Raw genomic sequence first — 22,315 nt, forward strand, 5'->3', positions numbered from 1 at the left:
ACTTGGGAAATACTAAAGAAAAAAAAAGAGCGAGAGGTAGAGGAAGAGGGAGAGGGAGAGGGAGAGGGAGGGAGAAAATTAAACTGAAAACAAACGCAAAAATGTTGATGTCAACACTATTCTAAAGTGTTGTGGGACTCCGGCATGGCACAGAAGACAGCAACATACATCAATGCATGCTGGTATGGGTTCTGAGCCAAATGCTGTGTCCTGATTGATTGTGAAAAAGCTTTAGAGAGAGAGAAGTGGGATAAATCTATAAACAAGAAAAATCCTTAACATGAGGGCTGAGGCACTATTCATATAAATATATCAACCAAAGGACCCTAGCCAATCAGCAGGAGCAGAATAGTTCATAAACGTTCTTACAAATGACAATCTTTTTTTTCAAAAAAAAAAATTGCTTTTCAGATAGTTACTGAATCATACGTCTTAAGATTAATAACTGAATAATAAGCCAGCAGGTTAACGGGTTTAATAAATGGGTATTTCTTCACAACCATTTGTTTACACCTCAAGTCATTAACAAAATAATAGAATGAATTGTTGTATCAATAAATCTTTTTTTACATTATTTGAAAATGACAGCTGTTCTATATTGTGTGAAAATGATATAATGAATGGACTAATAGAAATGGTCCAAAATTACTTGCAATATCTTATTACATTAACTTAAGTACACCTCTCTCTTTCTCTGTAAAGTTAACACTGTGGAGATTTTGCTCCAACAGCGACAATATATTGATATTTTGTTCTTCTCTAAAAACTGAACTGACAAGACAGAGGGATAAATGGATGTGCACAAGCCACCAGAAGTATACATCGGTTAATATAGTACTATGTACTTCTTTTGTAGCAAAAATGTTTCCACATCTCCTGAGGACACGTGAACACGTGAAGTAGCACCCTGTTCATCTTCAGAAGAACATTCAGTCTTAAGTGAAGATGTAGTCATGGTTATGACTAACTGCTGATAGCTGTGATATCAGTTGGTGTCATCTTTAACTCTTCCAAGTCTAGAGTTAAAACTGTCATTCTGCTACACTATTTAAATGAAATTAGGCAGTTCTATTTTAGTTACACAAAGATAAGTAATGAAATGCATTTACATTTAATTTACATTCTGCATGGACAGGTTTGAGTCAGACCTTCTGATTTATTTCTGTGTGTTTTGTGGTCAAAAAATGACAAAAATGTAAAGGACAGCATTAATGCCTTTAGACAGTGTGATTTATTTGTGTGATTTATTGGGAGGATAAAAAATAATTCCAGGACATGTTTAACTTGATATCTTGCACAACAAGCGTGATTTTCTTGTCAGTGAAAACACAAACTGATTATATTAGCCCTATGTTCGATTTCTGCAAACTTTCACAGGTGATATGAACTTTCTGACCAATCACGGTGTCTCTGGCATTGGCAAAGCGACAACCAAGAGAATGAGTGAGATGTGTCCCAGAAAATTTATTTTTTTTGCAAATGTCAAAATAATCAGAATCTGCAAAAGCAGCTCAAATGGTGCACAAACTGGGCTATGAACTTTCTAATTATATATGTGAAAGCGCTCAAAATGTTTCTGCTTCTGAATGGATCGATGAAGCAATGAAGATCTTTGCTCTACTTTAAAAAATGGAGAGTAGCCTACGCAATGCCACCGTTTGCTCATTCTGTGAGAAGCAAAGGATATCTTATTTGCAACTTGAAGACATTCCACCCAAATTTTTTTGTGCTTCCTCATGTGTGGAGCTGCCGTGAAAGAGCTCATAAAGTTTTGGCTTCTAATGAGGCGATCTCCTTTTGCTTTTCTATAGTTGAAAGCACCCTGCACAATGTCACAGTTTGTTCATAATGTGAGGAACAAAAGATATCTTTTTAAAGGATACTGTGCTCTTTTTGTAGCAGCAGCAGCATAAACAATATGGTAAATTTCCTGAAAAAATCACTGGTCTAACAACCTTTAGTTTCAGCAAAACAAGACTGTAGACACAGCAATAACTTCATCAAAGTCAAATTAGAATATCTCCTCTTCCACTGACAAACACAAATGTGGTATATGATTGAAAGGTTAGAATATGCACTTTCCACACAATTTCACCTCGTTTCAATGAGCTACAAATAAGAAAGAAATTATATAAAATTATAACATGCTTTTGCTATCACTTGCAATAACTGCAACTGGCAGTGTACTAAATATGGTAGTATGTGTCAAATCATGGAAGAACTAAATGAAATCAAACTACTGGCAAACATGATATGCTAAGTATACTTAACCTTAACTGACTCCTCATTTTTTCCCTGAAATGGCATACCCAATGTAGAAGGGAGCAATATTCCCACATACTTTGGGCCAGAGTCATAATCTTGGTCTCATATGAAAGATAACACTCTCAAGTTTTGTTCCCAAATGCCAGAATAATTGTATGTAAGCTGATACAGAGTAACAGAGACTAGAATGGAAGAGTTTATTTCCACCTGACTCGTAGATCTCTAAATTGATCTCAAGACTCTTGCCGTGTTATCAAGACCATATTTTGGATTATAACGTCTCTGTGAATAGCGGCGAGGCTTTGAAGGACTCACAGATTTGCTAGTGTCTGCTCATTCAGTGTTAATGTAGCAAATGAGACAATGCATAAAAATGACGGAAGTGAATGCTTTGACAGAAGTGTACTGGTACTGGTACATCGATCTAGAAAAGGTTCAAAAGAAGCAGAGGTACGTCCTTCAGACCAAGCACGCTAGAAGTCTTCAGTGCTGTGCCATGTCATCTTGAGACATGTGAACCAATCACAGTCAGGGGGTCTCAGAACTAATGATGCAAGATTTGTCCAAATAGTTGAGTGAAACTACCCTTCCTATCTGCTTTCCTTGATCTTGTCTTATCTGTTAGCCCTGTGGATTCACAAGCTAGTTAGTACTTTCAATACATATACTGAGACAACAGGCTCCAGAAACTGCACTGTACAAATTTTGTTTTAAATATACTGCCAGCTTAAGGGTTAACCATGTTAGTGTAAAGTGAGGTGCAGTATGATCTTAGGTAATTTAGCTTTCAATGTTTTTTTGGCTTGTACAATTTCTACTGCTACGATACTCATCATCTCAGAAGAGAAGCCGGTTCGATTCTGTCCTGCTCTGTGTCAAACATGGCTTCCTCACAGAGCTGCTACTGTAGTCAAGGTGCTTTCAACATCATTTCATCATTTCACACATCACAGCGCTCTCCTGCCTTTCTCCTGCAGCTGCTCGCCTGCTTGTCTTCATGCTTTAAAATGGACTCCTCTTTTCCTCCAGTCATTCCTCAAACCCCCTCCTTCTCTCGCACTCTCTCTCTGTCTCGCGCTCCCTCGCCGTTGACATGGTGACCGCATGCAAGCTACAGGTGTCTGTGCTCTGCTGATTAATGGTGGAAATGGGCTCTTGTCTTCAACCACAGAAAATAAGCACGTAACTAAACAAGACCGATTTCAGGCAAAACACATGTCTGCAGAAGCCTTCCCTTGGGGACAAAGGAGGTGGAAGGGGGGTGGGGGGTGGGTGTTAGACTTCACACTTCAATGCAGACTGCTTTGTTGGTTTTGTCGTTCAGAAACTGTAGCCTGTTGCTTTTCTTATGAACTGTACTACACTGCACTACAATAAACCATTTCTGCTTTTGTTCTCAGAACTAAAGATTAAGACTTAAAAACAGATATAATAATATTAATATGTAAATTACAATTAAACCGATTACAGTGTCACTTTCCTCCTACCATCTTACCTAATTACCTGTACACTTACAAAGTGACCTATGGAAATCTACCACTTCGAGTCTGTGCATCTATTTTCAGTTTGTCAAAAATTTATAAAAACATGGCTAGTTTGAAAATGTAGCACTTTCGACACCATGTTCACACTTGTTTAAATGAGTTAGAATTGAGAAATAATTTGTATAAAATTACAACATGCTTTTCTTATCGCCAAGTAATGTCTTTTGTAATTGAAGTATACACCAGCTTAAATGTTTACCACGTTACTGCTGAGTGATGTAAAGAATAGTCTTAGGTAATTTAGCTTATGTGATATCTTTTCTAAAGTTGTTACTAAATTTCTTGCTACACTACTCATTGTCTCAGAGGAGTACAGGGCATAATGCTAACTACACCCTGTTGTATCAAAATCTTGTACAAAATCAAATTCAAATTAAACCGTTATAGGAGGATGAAAAAACTAAAAAAAAAAAGGTTTTTAATATCTTGAATGGCCAAGATCTGCCAGCAGGTCTAGACCTTCATTTTTCACTGTTATAACTTACGAATGATCAGCCAGCTGGCATTTTTTCCAAGTAGTTACTGAATAATAAGCCTTAGGATGTAATAAACCTGGAGTTTTAGGGGGTTAACTTTAATGTATGTTAACATAATGAATGTTTGGTGGTTGATAAAGTTCCAAATATATTACTGTGCCCTCACATTCGTTAATATTTAAGTTAGCATAAATAATGAACTGCTACTCTATGCTAAAAGAATGTCTCACGGACATGCGTTGGCTTGTTTTAATGGGAACCAAAAGGGAACCGTACAAAATATTGCATTGTTGCAAAAGTTAACCACCAACAGTCTACACTTCCAGAAAGGAAACATTTTCTTTCAAAATTGTTCTTTCAAACAATCTGAAGCACCCAGCAAATGACACACACTGCAGTTAAACTCTTAAAAGGCCATGTCCCACTGGCAGGCCCAAAGTTTTATTACACACTTCTGTAACCTATGAACAGCTCAACAAGTTTGCATTGAAGTCCCTGTAGTTACTGTATAAAAAGACTTGGTATGTAATAATTTTGGGATTTTAAGGGGTTAAATAAGATTTTATCCATCAACACTGCTAAAACTAAAAATCAGTGTTGTTCTACGAATATACGTTATATTATTATATGACTATACATGACACAAAGGGATGGGAGGGCTACCGGTTTTAATGATACACCTTAACTGGTATGACGATAATGATGCTGTTTCACAATTCTGAAAACCATGCATGATTAGCATGTTTTTTAAAAGTCACAGTGAAGGTAAATAGCTGAACTGCAAATAAGTATTCGGTCCAAATGTAGTATTTTTATAAATAAATACACTTTTGTGGAGATATTTCACAAAAAATCTATTAATATGATACTTGTGGTGTATTAACATTATAAGTACATTTATAAACAATAAACATGCAATAATGCCAAAAAACATGATAATTTTGCTCACTTATATAATAATAGAAAATGTTTATTCTGTCCCACTGAGGCCCGACATGTTCATCTAATTTTAGGTGATGTTTAACTGTCTTTTTTGTTCACTGTACACAAGTACAAGCCTAAGGTAGCTAAATTAGCTGATTAGCACACTTCCTAACAGACACAGTTCAACCTCAAATAAACAAACATTACACACCACTGCTCTCTAATGGTGTTATAGCACCAGTCAGAAATTAGACCTTTTAATGTTTATACGACCCATGATATGTCTCTATGGGTTTTCTGTTTTATTTACGGGTATTTGCTTTACCATAATGGATGAAAACACAATCATGTCAGTTTGTTGCTATGTAAACAGAGGTTTGTGAAAGCTAACAACAGTTGAAAATAAGCTTACATAATTGCAGTCATCTTAAATAACTGATTAGCTCAAATAATTGCAGTCAGGCAATTACATAATACTTGTGACAGGCCTAGTCCCATCCATAATTTCAAAGTACTAGGCTTTCTTGGTAATGTAATTTTAGTGTAATTTTCATATTTATTCGATTTAATTTCTTGGTGTCATAACCAAATACAACAGGTTTGATAAAAATCCCTAGTTGCACTACATTTGTGTACGATGCTGAGGATGTGACATGTGGCAGACTGAATGGTTCAGTACAGTATCCATTGTCCTTCACTTGTCACCGGTTTGGGACGAAGCCATTAACAGCAGAGAGACATGCTGAGCGGCTGCTGGACGCTGGACGATCAAATTATCTGCCCCCTGTCGCTGGACTGCGGGCAGGGGGCGTGGAGAGAGATAGAGAAGTGGTCAGCACTTCCTTACACAGACATACGTACACATACACACCTCACACACTCTGTACCCAGCCGACACTGAGCGCACTCCAACACACCAAGACGCTGACACATGATGTGATAATGACCATTCTATAAGTGGACTTGAACTTCTCTCTCTCCATTCACTCTCTTGTTCTCTACACCTTTCTGTCCTTTTGTTCCCCTCACTTCTCTCTCTCTCTCTCGCTCTCTCACACACACACCTGCTGTAAGCCAGAGAGGCAAGAGTGAGCCATCGTAGAGAGAGAGAGACAGAGAGGAATAGAAAGAGAAAGAGAGAAAGGGGGGCAGGGAGAGAGAGATGTGAGAGAAAGAAAGAGGGAAAAGAGATGAGGAGGGACAGAGAGAGAGAGAGAGAGAAACAAAAACAGACAGACAGACACAGAGAGGGTAAACGCTCCATGGTGTCCCGACCGGCTGTGTGAGAGTGTGTGTGTGTGTGTGTGTATGTGTGTGTGTGTGTGTGTGTGTGAGAGAGAGAGTGTGTGCTCCGTCTGGCTGCGAGCTACAGATTAATTAACAGAGAGGCATGAGAGTGCCAAGCCAGTATGTGGAGGGGGCGAGGTGTGTGACACTCAGCCGCAGCCTGCTCACACGCACACACACACACTCAGCAAATCTCTGAATCTCACATCCACACCCCCCCACCGCCACGTTCACCAGGCCCTTTCACACTCAGTCCTTCTGCTCTCTGAACACAGCCAATCACCTCAACACACACACACACACACACACACACACACACACACGCACACACACACAAACCCACATAAGGGCAACGGGTTTATGAGGTTCAAGCCCAAATTTATCAAAGAGCTTTCAAGAAAAACAACTGACCTAAGTTCAGTTCTCCTTAGGCCTTTCTTCCTGCACATTAATGCTTAACTCCATTAACACTAGATTTATAATTCAGTTATAAATGGTGAGAAGCTGCAAGATATAACTTGTTTTGCTATACCATTCAAAATTACACAAATATTCACTAGTCATTTACGGAATCAAATACACATTTACATTAGATTTACTTTCTGTATCTTGTGACTTTTTCCTTTTTTATTTATTCAAATCAGAATAAAGTATCTCCTCTTCTACTTAGTCTTAAGACTTACTATGCACTTATTTATTAGTAACTACGATAAATTCACTTAGCCATGCCCCACGCACAATTTCAGAAAAAAGGTCCTGTACAGGTACATTTTTGTTAATCAAAGTACAAGCCATGTAAATATGCCTTCAAGGGTACAACAAAAACATTTAAATGGTACACTACAGACTTTCCCACAGAAAAGGGGCATCCCTGTACAATTTCATATCAATGCAACTTAAAGAAACAGAACTGCAACAGAATATGATACAATTATGTTCCCCAACTAAAGGTACTGAAGATGTACTCTTGAAGGTACCATCTCAATGATACCATGTGTACCACCCCAGTGAGCTTAGTACTCTTTTTTTCCTGAGAGTGCAGACATGATTTGTTTTGCAGCTACTGCTGCAAAGTTTGAAAAGATTTTCAGAAAAGTTTACACCATAATGGAAACTGCAGAGCAATTTATGTAAGATAAATGGTAACTTCCATAGGTATGAAAGTTTGGAGGATTAACTATGAATTTAACTATGAAAGGGTTAAATTTAACTATGAAAGGGTTAAAGCCCTTTCACTTTTAGCTGAAGAGCTAAAAGTGATCCAAGATCAGGATCACTTAATCTGAGATGGCTGCTTAAATATAGGTCTCAGCTAGGATAACAGGAGGCAGCAGTGGAATGATAAATACTCATAAGGTAACTGGGCCGCAGGAAAGAGAGGATAGAGGGAAAAAAAGAATTAGATAAAGAGAGAAAGACAGGGGATTCCAGCACTACAGATCCCCCGAACTACACTCAGTCAAGGACGCCCTCATCTCCGGCAAACCAGAACCTGTGTTTGACATGAGGATTAACAGCCTCAGACACAATCAGAAAACATGTTTGCAGAGCAGAGCCGAGTCAATGGCACACGGATTTACAACTGGATGATTGCGTTCTGTGAAGAGAGAGCATTAAAAAAAGACTTTCATTTGAACACAAACTGTTACTTCTCTTGCAATGTTTGGCCCAGAGGAGGATGGGTTCATCTTCTGAGTCTTGAAGCTCTCAGAGAGTTTTTCCCTTTTGAGTTTGGGTACCCTCACTGTAACTTGCGCATGTTCTCAGTTCAGCTTTTCGCTTTGAGTCTTGGTTCCTCTCAGTGTTTCTTCCTATCAGAGAGTCTACTTCATGCTCTTAAAGAGTTTGCCTTTTGAGTTTCTTCCTCACACAGAGAGTTTTTCTTTTGGAGTCTTGGTTCCCCCCAATGGTTCTTCCTCATGTTCTTAGCGAGTTTTTTTCTCTTTGGAGGTTTTCTATCTGAGTCTTGGCTTCTCTTTGTGTTTCAAAGAGTTTTGGATCCTTTCAGTAATTCTTCCTCATGTTCTTAGCAAGTTTTTACTCTTTAAGTCTTGATTCTTCTCAACAGTTTCTCCTCATGCACTGTCTCCCTCAGCAATGCACATAGGGGGCTGCACACACATTTCTTGAAAGCTGCTTTGGAACTGTTACAAAAAATGACAAAGAAAACATAGAACTGACTTGGACCGGACTGAATTTGAACATACATTGTCCACAGTAAAAAATAAACAGTGATGAGTCAAAGTAGTGAAGCATGCACTGCAGCTTATTGACTCACACAATTAACAACCAACTCCGCTTCTTCTACTCAAAGACAAACACGTTTCCACTGCTACTTCCACTGGGTCCGCAGCAACAAGCCAAATTGAAATATATTTTTGTTTTGGCTTGGAATGGGGAGGGCTAACAAGGTTCAAAAAAAGCTCAAGTTGAACAACAAAAGGAACATCTAAACCATAATGCATTTGTACATCAATGGAAAGACAAATGGAGCGTCTGCGCTTTCTCCTGTAATGTATACTGTGGATAGTGTGGCAGTTCAGCTGTGACTGATACCTTATACACACATGTGGCACAGATCATTTAGGAATAAAGGGGCTCTTCTTTCTATCTCTCTTTCGTCTCTCCTCTTCACCCTCTCTCTCCAAATCTTGTGTAACACCCGTTCTCATTAGAGGGATGGAAAACTTGGGGAACAGATCGATGTTTTCATTTTTCAAGTGCTTGTATCCATTAGACGAGCGAAATTCATCCATCAAGCAAATTCCTTTCTGGTTAGGGCCTGTCGCTTTAACAAGTACCCAGCTCAATATGCAAGATGTATTACTCTCCATTTCAATAACCTTCATTATGTCTTTCAAGTGTCTCTCCCTTTCCCTTCCCCCTCTTCCCTCTGTCTCTCTCTCTCTCTCTCTTTTTGAACATGTTGTAACTTCAGACGAGATAGCGATTAGGGTTTGCAAGAAACTCCACTTGGTGTGTTCAGTCAACCTGGATCTTCTCAGCATGAATTAAAGAACTTTCTCCAACAAATGTTTAATTTCAGACCACCCCCTTATGACCTCCTCACTTAAGGAAAGCATAATTCTATGATTCGGTGATATCTACAGTATTTAGAGCAATATGGAAGACAGGACCGTCCAGCAAGCCTGAAATTAATGGGCAGTGGGTGTGTGGGCGTGTTCTGCATACCAGAAGTAAGTGCTCATAAACTTATGTTCAAACACACATAAATTATGGTTGCAAGAAATTTCATCACAGTCATTAGCAAGACGTCTCCCTGATTTCGGCTCCTCGTGCCCCATGATCTTAATCCAAAGAAAGCCATTGAGACGAGACTGCTCTATCTCAATTTCTGCATCTGGCTCTCCTAAAACCACAAAGTCTAATAAATAATCCAATAAATCATGGTGCACCATGAACCTTTATAAAACATACCACGCAAAAAAGCCACTTTAGGAAAAAAGTACACAAAACAGATATAACTGTGTTAGGGATACACTGATAAAGAAAATGTTGGCTGATGCCGATAGCAGATGTTTTTATGTATATATCTGTTAATACCCATTCTGATACATAAATATGTATTTATCTGGATTTGCATTAGAGTGAAATATTTCTGTGTACAGAATTACAAATCAGTAAAAAGAATAAAATACATTCATTTTAGTACAGTAACTCAGCGTCGTCTAAACATTCTGCTCTTCCAGACTGCAACAAATAAACGTCATCAAATATCAGTTTGAAATATCAGTCAAATCTAAACTGTCTGATGCAGATAATTTTTTAAAATCAATTATCTGCCGATACCGATATGAATCCAATATCATTGTGCATCATTACTTTTTTGATCCAGTATTTAGAAATAAGCAGGCCGCTGGGTCAAGGATGGCAGTGATATGCAGTAAACACAGCATTTCAGATCAAGTGGGGTTGTGTTCATTAGAATAATAATGGGCAAGGTCCTGCATTCTCCTGGCCTTCGCAGACAGCAGGAAAAGTCCCAGAATCGGCTCATTAATGAACACATCCTGCCCCGGCAAAGACTTAAAAGGTTACGCTGGGCTGGCTGAGCTCCGTCTGCAGGAATGTTGAACTCTCTCCAAAAAGGAGAGGCATGGTGGGGGGGCATGGAGCGGAGTATCAGCCACAAAAAAAAGAGAATAACAGCCTCACCTACACACACTGAACACACCGAAAGTGGATGATGTTCAGCTCTCTGGTAACTAGATCTATCCCCAACTTTTCTTTTTTGTCAAAACAGTTTATTCCTAACTAAATCCCATCCTACACAACCCAGGCAATAAAAAGTTAATAATTAAATTAATGAAAACAAAATTGTATTGTGGGCTATAGGACTTCAAACTCATTTATTTCACTACATATGTTGATGTGCATGTTCAAATATACTTTTTCAACACGGCCAGCTATAATGTTGCATGAAAGCTAAAACCTAATATGTCATATACAAAAACACTAGACTATGAAGCTTTAATTATTTTTTCAGCTTTTTAAACTTAGCTACATGGTCCAAACTTCCATGCAGAAAATAGTTTTAACTATGATTCACTTGCAAAATAAACAAATCACAGTAAATAAATCAGTAACAATGTTAATAAATGCAGTTAGTTGACTGACATCTGTCTCAGTCAATCGAAAATGCTCAGACTGATCAGCTGACTTCCACTATTGGGAACCCAACTTTTTCCACCACAAAACAGCAGGTTCATGTTTATAGCCTTCCAGACCGCACACATACACAGCCTTCCTCATTTTATTTACAGTCCTGTTCATAAAATATGAATCACCAACAAGACCCGTGCTGATGCCTGTGAACAAAACGGGCACAATGAGGTATAAAATATCCCAGCATCTGTCACAGGCTTGAACTATGACTCCCCACTTCGTCAAATATGTATTTTCACCTCAATAATGCATGCCGGAGGAACCTGCAAAAGCGCCCTGACTGTTGCCAAGCAAGAAAAACGTAGGAAGAGCCGCCGCAACTTGCAACCAATACAGTTCACATCAATATTTCTGCAGGACCCATGAAAAAACACGAAGGAAGTGTGAAGAAACGATGCCCTCAAACAGGTATGTGTGAAAAACATTAAGGCATAAGAAGAATTAGGGGAAAAAATGAATAAGATAAAGAAAGACATAAGCAAATGCAATTAATCGCCTGATAAATAAACAAGAAAATAAATAAATGAATGCAATTCGTCAATTCACAGAACCTTCTTTGTCCAAAAAAAAAAATGCTTACACAAACAAACCAAGAAGTTTTACTGACAGATTCTTAGTTGACAAAGAATTAAAAAAAAATATATATTAAACAAATAAATAAAATTAGCTGAATGACAAAATCATAGTTAAAAAGCAAAAATGCAAAATGAAACAATGAATAAATAAGTATATAAAAATTAAGTATATAAATAAAAAAAATCAATACAGAAATAAACAAATAAAGCAAGCAAGCAAGCACAATAAACGGTGGATTACCTCCCCTCTGGAGATCCAATAGCTGCAAAGTGTGAGTGTTAACAGGCCATGGTGGGATTCCGCTCTTTCACAGGGCACAAGAACTGGCCGGCAGCGTGTGCTCACACACTCACACCAATGGCGTGGTGGGGCGTCCATGTTTTTAACAGGTAGAGTGTGTCACGTGGTGTGTGTGAGCGGTGCGGGTGACCTAGCCTCCCCTATGAGTGTGTTTGACAGCCGGAGCGAAGGCAGCCAATCCTCAGCCAGGACTCAGTGCAGGATGCTGAGCCAAACACATGCAGCATGCTAACACACATACACAAACTCACACACACATAGACACACACAGAGCTTTCACATAATCACTCAATCTGCAGAGAATCTGTGGGGCACCATGCAGAACTCTATAGGGACATGGGCTTTTACAAAGAGGGGGAAAAAAGCAAGAAAAGACATAAAATGTTAGTAAAATAAAGCATCAAAACAAAGTATTTTAATAAAAATGAAGCAGTCAAACATGGACCATTTTGGTAAAAAACCATGAAAACCTGTTTTAGTGAATGTTTAGTGAATAATGAACAAATTTAAGCAAAATAATCTTTGTAAGTGTTTAGAGATTAAAGAATGAATGAATCGAAACATTCAAAACTGAAAGACTTGACCACAAAAAACTCAGCTGTTATGACAGGAAATTCCTCTTCGTTTAAATGGAAAATTATTGATGCGTGATAGTTTAGTTTTGGGTCAATGGTGTATTATTATGCTACTCATATACAGGGCAATGGTGAACACAAATGACATCATAAGTGTGCAATTGCATACATCATTTCCTCTCAGCAGCAGGAAGTGAGCATGGAGGCCAAGCGGAGGGAGGCAAAGTAAGCAACACACAGCTGCTAAAATACACAAAATGCATACTACATAATACCTTAGGTGTATTGGTGTGTGTCTGCGCCATTTCCATGGTCTCTCTGAGTCTGTGCAAGTGCTGTTGTTCTAGCATGTACTGGTTTAAGTGTGTGTATGTAAATGTTGCTGTTCACAACCAAATCCAACTTTAAACATAACCTCAACCAAAAGGTCAACTTCGCATTTTCCCTCATAGAGAACAGACTAATGTCCCCACAATTACTAAATGTTCATGACTTCATAATCTGGGGGGTTCTAGTCCCCCCAAAGAGATAAATACACACCCAGATAAACAGCCTTACTGTTCAATGAGTCAACTAGGACTGACTACTCATTCGCATTCTTTATAGGCTAACCGACATTTACTTGGCAGAGTGTAAGTGCTATTGGCAGAGTGAGCTGTGTGCTTTGTAGAACGGCCTCCAGCACATTCTATATCACCACATAAAAATATACACACCCTTAACGCAAATATTGTTATCAATTAGAAACGCTATCCACGAACATCTCGCCGTGCCAATGTCTTCGCCGTACACAAAGAAAGAGGCATCTGTTTATTTCAGGATGCCATAAAAGCAGGAAGAAGAAGGAAAAATAGACCACAGCGGAGGTTGGAGGTAGAGAGCGGTTGGAAGCCGCCAGTGATTTTCCCCCTGTTTCACACTCGACAGAATTCACACCAGCTTTGTCTTCCTCTCTGGTCACAGCACATATTTCACAAAAAAGACATAAGCTCGCTCCTAACGCCGCAGATCCATCCAACTTTTTCCGCCACTAACTCCGGAGCATATTTCTTTCCGCAGATATCAGAGACGTGTTGCTGGCCTGCAAGCGAGACTTCCACCCTTCCAGTCATATTTGTTTATCGTAGACCATCACAAAAGGCGCCTACGTGAAATAAAGTATTTTCAGACGTTGACATAATGGCACCCTTTAGAGCTTGGAAAGGGAGGAGACCATGAATTTTTCATAGCGACTCAGAGGGAAAGGTAATTTGCCGCTCTTTGGCACAGAACAGAAAGGGAAAAAAAAGGAAAGCGAGAGGCTGCGGACTGATTACAGACACCCCCCCACCTCCCCACCCCAGCACACATACACACCCCTTCCCAACACAGCTAAGCCAACAACTAAAACCTTAAAATGTGTTAGAGTGTAGAGTGTGTGCACGTGTGTGTGTTTGTGTGTGTGCACTCTACCATGCGTGTATAATCCCCCTTTGAAGTGTTTCTCCATCACAGTGTTCTGGCGAGTTGAGCATGAACTGGAATGACAAAATTGAAATAAAAGGCTTCTCTGCAATTAAGAAGAAGGAGGGTCAAAGGGGGGCAGATCAGGGGGGCAAGTTTTAAAGGCAGAATCCACTTCCTCTCTTGAAATATCAGCATATGCGAGCCAAAAACGCACACAGGACGAGTGTGCAAGCACTTAAAGTGGCAACTGATCGACGATTACGCATCACTAAGAACAGCGAGAGAGCTTCCGGTTCTGCTGTTCTGTTATAATGAGAATAAAGGCAAGCTGAACTGAATCAGTGGGCTCTGGCTCATTCAGCAGGTGTTCAGAGGAAGAGGAGGGTGGGACGCACTCGAGTGAGACACTTCATCTCCATCTCCATGTGAGTGTACACTCTGCGGTGTGTGTGTTCTTTTAATAACAGTGTATCCGTATAATATAAACATGCATGTGTCCACAGAATAACAGTTCATGCAACCATACGGGGTCGGTAAGTCTACGATGAAACCTTAAATGTATACACTGTAAAAATGTATGGCCAGGTCAACTAAAAAATGTGCTTCATGTGGTAAGCTTTTTAACTGGCATAATATAATAGGTTAGACGAACAAAAGCAATGTTTTAGATCAGTCCAAAACACACAAACATTTCAAATTCATTTCTCACATTGCATTTTTCAGTGTGTACCCCTTGGCTGTCCATTTAGTCAGATAAAACTAAAAAATAAAACATCAAAACACACATTTACAAAACTAAGAAATCCACCTAGATCAGCATTACATGTAGAGTACAATGTAGAGTATAATGAATAAAATACATTTTTGCACACTTGCTCTGCGTAAACGTTCTACTCTTCTGCAGTAACCCAATATTAAATGTCCAACGCCTATACATGTGTGTGTATATATGTATGTATGTATGTATTCTTGCGAGCTTGTGAGTTCAAATGTTTCCCAGTGTTTTCCCAGTTTTACACTGTACTGGTAGTTTGTGTATACATTTGCAATAAAGGTAAGTTTCACTAATGCAAATGGTCCGAGGTGCTTTTGGAGAAAGACCAATGTTTTTAGGTTATCCAAAAAGCTTAATGCTGACAACAAGTTAACTTATAACCTTCTAACCCTTCTGAAAAAAGCTAATACACAAATAATACACTACTGAAATAAAAAAAAAGATAAAAATTAAAAGAAATTTGATAGGTTTCATTTCACACCAATAGATTAAAGGTTAAAAAACATTCACCTTTGATCCATCTGTCTTACGACACACTTCATAATGTATCACAAAGTGGCAATGGGCCTTGACATGCTTAGAACCAAGGTGTAATTTCGTGTTTTAAACACAGACGACCAGGAGCACGCGCACACACATGGACACAAAAGAACGGCAAGTGAGGAAAGGTGCCGCTCTTTCTCCAGCTGCAAGCCTATCACTTGGCATGTGTATTCACGCCAGTGCGCTTTCAGGCGGCTGCTGTTTGGTGGCCAGAATACAAGCGGCTCCCTCTTTCAGCATGGCTGGGCTGCAATGAGCCTGTTCCGAACACTACACACCATACCAAACCCTGTGTGTGCGTGTGTGTGCGCGCGTGTGTGTGTTTGCAGTTAAAGCTTCAACACTGCTCATACGCTGGATTTAGTTAAGGTGAATCAACCCACATCATCATGTAGAAAAGTGCAATGAAACTCCTGGCAGTGTCAAAAACAACACTGCTTGTTTCCTCATTTCCTACTTCCTCCTAATTTTTTGAAGAAGATTAATAGTAATTGTGTTTTTACATTATCGCTTCTGTGTTGTGCGGAAAATCAAAGTACACAAATCAGTTTTCTCACATCTTACTGACACTGATTAACACTTTTTTGACAAAGAATAATTTGCCGTTGGTTACCAGGACTACACATATATAATATATAATATATATGTGTGTGTGTGTGTGTGAGAGAGAGAGAGAGAGCGAGAGAGAGAGAGAGCAGGTGTACTGAGCCAAGACACATCAAATGCTTTCCAAACATCTGCACACTTCAGATTCGGGCTGTCAATCAATCCGGGGAAAAAAAGCAACTTCCATTAGCCTGACTGCCCCCTGCCCAAGAGCATCTGCCCTCTGCTTTTAGAGCAAGCCTGGGCCACTGTATGAGACTGTATTAACATCATTACTGTAATATATGATGCCTCCATGCCGCTTCGAATGATGCGAAATTCGGAATTACCCCGTTCACACTCCTTACCTCACACACCGAGGCCTGTCGAGCAGCCCTTTAAAAAAAATTGCTGCTCCTGTCATGATATAAATGACACTTCAGAGTTTCAGTGCTGTCCTATCAATCATTCCAGAGTTAATGCGAAATAATAAAATCAGATTTCTTTTCCCTTTCTTGCCTATACATGGATTGGGACATAGCGCAAGGCAACATCACAAATTGATTACGACCACACATAAGATTTATTTGACCCACAGACACACACACACATATACACACACAAACACCTCCCCCCACTGCATACTACTACATCCCTTCTAATCCATTTGTCTCTCAGTGCAAATACATTCATCTAAATTATATGTTGTTCTGCAAAGATTATGCCCTCGCTAAGCAATAACACTAGGCTATTGTAGGCTTGTATATTTGGATTTTGGCGCATAATTCATAATTATTATTATTTTCCTGGAACTGCTGAATTGTCCTGCCCAAGAAAAAGACAAAAAAAAAAAGGTTATGTTAAGAAACAGAATGATATAAATGTTCTCTCATTTTAAACTAAGTAAGGAATTTAACAAGAACTAAGAGAGAGAAAATAAAAATATTTACGAAAACTTAAACAAATGATTTCTTTTCCGCTACACGATCTTTCCACAGGCCTGTGCGTAAAAGTTGAAACAAAAGCTTGCTTTGGATGTTCCAGAAATCTTTTACCAGTCACTATCATCAGCTCCAGCTTCCAGTGCAATTACAGTACATGCTGATACCATTGCTGCCATACACTCTGCTCTCTGTGTGGGCTTTACAATAATCGCACTTTGTTCATACAACCCAGAGTTATGCGGCTGTACTTCTACCTCCAGAACACATTCGGTATGATCCATGTCTTAACACACTCATGCGAGAGGGGTTTGTGGGGTTTTAGGGGCAAAGCTAGGATCAATGCTGTTTCAGAAAGAACTGCAACTGATAAATCGCAAAAAGCATGCCAAAACGCTCAAAGGAATGTAAAACATATTCCTTGTATTATGAATTATGAGCAAAACTCCTAGTCTGCAAGTGCCCAGATTACATTAGGTTAGAATAAACTGTGGCAGGTTAGTTGCAGCCTCATTCTAAGCTACAGTCGCATACAGCTTTAACAAAGAGAATGCCAGTCTGGTAATCAAAACAGCAGTCTTCAAATCTTCATAAGTATATTTTTAATAACATTTTAATAACACTTTGTTTAGTTTCTATCAGTTCTGAAAATATAAAGTCCTTATAAATTTAGAAGCTCCTTTGAAGCTCTTATGAACTTGCATCAGGTAAACAATGATTTGCTCATTTCGATTTCAAATAAGTAGCTAAATGATTAAGTAGCTGCTGAAAAATCTGTGAGGGAAAGCTCGCACTGTTTCAGCAGCAACACAGTTTACATTCACGCAGATCACTTTCACTCCTTTCAGCTTTTCTGAGCAGAGAAAGAGACAGCTTTTCGCCCTGGTTATTTTACTCTTTTGGGCAGGTAAACTTGTTTATAAAGTTACAGCGAGATAGCTGGCATATTAACCTGTAGGAGTGATTGGAATAACTGTTATAACTCGGTTATAGCTTAGTGACTGGAAACTTATTACTGTTTATCACACGCCGGCTGCCCCTTTTCTCTTTCTCTCTCTCTCTTACGCACACACACTCTAAAACTACAGACTACATCGTCCTAATCAGGACTTTAGCAGAGTTGCTGCTAGTCTAGCGCAGTAAACCCTACAGCTAGAGCACGAGTTCATCTGTCGGAGTAAAAGCACAACAAAGCAGCCAGCCTCATAACTTCCACCGTTCAGTTCAGCTCACAGCAACACAATACACCTCACTCATACTGAAACCAGCCGAGTGGAGCCGTGGATAAAAGCACACGCACGCGCGCACGTGCACACACACACACACACACACACACACCGGGCTCCTACCTGCTGCTGTTGCTTACTGCTCCATCGTCCTCTGTGTTAAAAAGCAGGGTGGAAAACGGAGAGAAACTTCAGCACGCACGCGGAGTCTCCAACCAAACAACAAAACAAAAACACAAACAGAGACCGCAGCGATCGGCGCGCGCGATTCTGCCTGCGCTCCAGCGCTCCTGCAGCAGGATGAGGAGGAGGAGAGAGAGGGAGAGAGAGAGAGAGAGAGAGAGAGAGAGGGAGAGAGAGAGAGAGAGAGAGAGAGAGAGAGAGAGAGAGAGGGGAGGAGATGCTGAAAGAGAAGAGCACACACACTCGCGCACACACACGACGCACGTGCAAAAGGATCGTACCAAAAGCGCTAGACGGACAACCGAAAACGCGCGCAGGGGCGCTCTAAGCGCGCGCGTGCTCGCTTTCTCACTCTACCGCCCGAGCGCATGCACATACACATACACACATATGCACGCACAAGTATACACAGCGGCTGTGAACGCACGCACACACACACTCGAGCGCGCACATAGACGCACAGCTGTCTGCTAACCTGCTAGCAATGAGGAGAGTTCGAGCGCGAGATTCGCTGATCGGATCTGAAGCCTTAAGGCAGAAAGATAGACCTACATATTAAAAGCCTTTTTCAATAATGCGTGTCGTAGTTAACGTGTTTTTGTGTCGGGCAGGCTGTGGAGTTCTGATAGTTGGGTTTGTGTGCGGTGTTCAGAAGCTCCGCTTGCACACACCGGCTGCATACCCTTCACTGGAATAAGGTTAAACGTTAGTGAAGTACTCAGGCGCTCGGGTGACTCCAGCGTTGAAGAGTTCAGGGGTAACTGTGCCCGTGAGCGTTTCTGGCTTTTACCCTTGCTCTTTCCTCATGAAGCTACTCCAAATCTTCAACAGATTATTTATTTATTTATGTATTTTTTTATTTTTTTATTTATTTATTGGGAAAAGCTGAAATATGAGGCAGACAAGAAAACATATAACGTTACGCACTTTTGAATGATGAATGAATACATTTATTTATTTATTGGCTTAGACTACACTATTCCTTCAAGCAGACAATAACTAAACTTTCTCCAACATACTTGCAGATTGTTCTACCTTGAAATAGGTGCCTTTAAATTTCCGACGTGGCTATATGTTTTTTTTTTTTTTGCTGCATTTATTTTATTTATTTTTACTGCACGATTTTTTGTTTGCTTTTAATTCACTTTTTTAACCTAATGTGTTTTAACTTACTGATTTTTTTTTCTTTAATTTGTAATAATTTTTATTTTAAGTTTGGTGAATTATTTAAAAATTTCTAATAAAACTAAAATACACTTACAAAAGCTGTGCATATTCCTAAGAGTATGTTTCCAAGTGTAATTAAAGGGTATGTATCCTACATTTGTGTTGTATATTTGTTTTTTGTTTTTTTTGTTTGTTTTTTTTTGTGGTCCAACTCTTTGTGGGCATTTAATTCATTTTTACATGACCATTTTCCAACCTCTCCATATCCATTAGATTTAAATAGGCTGTTTTGTTACTGTGCATTATATGTACATGATATATGCACATATATACTGATATATGTACATGACCTCTGTTCTGCCGTGTATTGTGCTTCAGTCAAAAAGCTGCCTGGCCTGAAACACTACTTCTAACTTCAACATGAGTGGGTAGGCTGAACTCCTATAGGCTAAACATATATGTAAATGCACTGCTTTTCATGACATCACGAAAACAATGAATTAAAAATGGGTCATGGACCCTCCCATATGAAAATTACCTTAAATGAACAATAACAACAGACTATGTAAACTGCTTGCTTACTGTGCGCAATATGCCCCAGTGTAATTGACCATACTGTCCCCGCTACCTGCTAGGCCTTCAATGTAATTGTGTTCAGCAGTCTATATACTAGATGAAGAAAAAACAAAGGTTCCTAAAGGATTCTTGGCATGTATGTGTGGTTCTAAGAGAAACCTTTAATCGGTATAAAACTGTTATGAGGAGGACCATATTATGAAGAACCATCCATTGAACAGTTCTTAGGGGAACTAAAAGTGGTTCTTCTATGGCATTGCTCCAATGAATCTTTTTTGCAACCTGGTAGAAACCGAATGTGCACTTCAAGAACAGATAACTGTATTTAATTTTTTTTGTTCAGGATGTCCAATCACAGGGTTCTTCTGGCTCATCATTAGTTTTGTACTGTTCATATTTTTGCAAGTAGGGTATCTACAAGATTATCCAGCATTAATAAGTGTACAACATGAAGCTGGCACAAAGTGACTAGATTACTTTTCCAATCTCTGATGATGACCAGAAACATCGACGAGCACTATCTGCGGTAGGTAGGTAAACAGCAGAAAACAAATAAACATCAAAATAGAACACAACGATCAATAAAAAAGTGTTAATAAACATTTTTCCACCAAAAGAAACACATACAGACTTGCAAGAACTGTCCAACATGTGGGCCTTTTGTAGGGTTAAAAGTGAGAACATCTCACAAAGCTGACAGCATCAAAGGATGGGCATGGCATCCCTGGGCAGAAAAAGTATTCTTTCTAATTTGAAGGTCAGCACACACCTGAGCAGACTGGGAAAAGAGAAAAATAAATAAATAAATAAATAAAAAACTCCCGAGCTGAATCACCCTACAGGGCGAGCTAAGTCTAAGTGGTCAGTGCTGTAACTCAAAGTTGGTATTGAAGTAAACCTCAAAGTCTTTGTGTTTGTTTTTCTCCCTCCTTTTGGCTGCGATAGTTCCCATTATTTTGGCAGCTTGTGTAATGAGGTAACCAGACAGATCTCCACCATGCTACAATAAAATTTTAACAAGGCTTGGTGTCATGGCCCCTGAAGCCGTCAAGCGAATTTCCCAGCTCCAAAGGCCAGACATGTTCTCCCTCTTTCTACTTAAGTAGCCAGGAGTGCAGTGAATTAGTTTTGGCCTGACTTGAGCGATTTTACCTAACCACTGTTTCCATGGCAGTTTTCTATGGTGGTGCACACTTAATTTTCACACATTTCACATAGGCAAGATTTGAAGACCTCATCTGCTGTGGTCGCATTTCAATAAAAAAAAGTATCTATAACCCTGTAATACAGAAACATGACCAGGCAGCAAGAGTGAAATAAACCTCCGCCTTTTAAATGATTCCCTGCTAAGTGCGAGGCCTAAATGTCAACACTGGAGGCTCTGTTACGGTGAACTAAGTTAAATGAATGCATGAAGCCTTTTGTCCTTTCTTTTGAGCCTGGATTCACTGCAGCCTTACTCTATAAATGGTCTAAATTATTAATTGCACTGACACCAAACGGGACAAAACTAGACAATATAACGATATGCAATGTGTGTTGAATTCAGGGCAAGTGGCAGCTCTGCTTCTGACGGAAAAATGTTAAGGAGTCACTTGCCTTCACACAGCGGTGCATATGATGCAAGCAGAAACAAAGTAACCTTCTGCAAATAACAAAATTACCAAGCTGACCCAAGCTGACTTTATGTCTGAGCGCTTCTTTTAGAAGTTAAATAATATTGCCCCTACAAAACGGCCCTGAACCTGCTACCCCTTTTGTGAACATTTCTAATGTATTTTTAAATTAATTTCTTTCCTTCTCATTTCAAACATAGTTATAACCTTTCTCATTCTTCCATCAAACATATCTTTGTATTAAATTTATATACGTACTAAACGTTCTCAGGTTTTCACACGTATTGGGTGTAACGATGACTACTATACATTGTAATTACAGAGACATACCTAAGTGAAAATATGGACACTGTCAAAATTTTACCCAGTACCCAATAACTTTAATGCTGGGGATGAGCACACTCTGTGTAAACCTGCGAGGCTGGCTTGTCTTAACTTTTTTCAACAAATTCTTAAATGTTTGCAAAATATAAATGCTTCCCCACTAGGATGAACTTGGCATGCATACACAGTGCAATATAGAAGTGCGCAATATGATGATGATGTCACAACACACTTTTCTGAGCATATTGTGGATATTGTCAGTAAAGAACCTTAACTGCATTTTTCTTTGCAAAGTGAGTA

The 22,315-nt window shown here is 39.3% G+C and overlaps 1 protein-coding gene across 2 annotated transcripts in view; it reads right to left on the reverse strand.

Annotated features, from left to right (window-relative positions):
* Positions 1–18,424, reverse strand: part of tenm3 (teneurin transmembrane protein 3) — a 452,242-nt gene extending 433,818 nt beyond the window's left edge. For both annotated transcript variants that reach the window (XM_036574879.1, XM_036574878.1), the window contains exon 1: positions 18,273–18,424. The gene's annotated coding sequence lies outside the window, so the exon portion shown is untranslated. The remainder of the gene's footprint in view (positions 1–18,272) is intronic.
* Positions 18,425–22,315: the final 3,891 nt, after the last annotated feature.

The sequence above is a fragment of the Colossoma macropomum genome, unplaced genomic scaffold (assembly GCF_904425465.1).
Source record: "Colossoma macropomum unplaced genomic scaffold, Colossoma_macropomum, whole genome shotgun sequence".
NCBI lineage: Eukaryota > Metazoa > Chordata > Actinopteri > Characiformes > Serrasalmidae > Colossoma > Colossoma macropomum.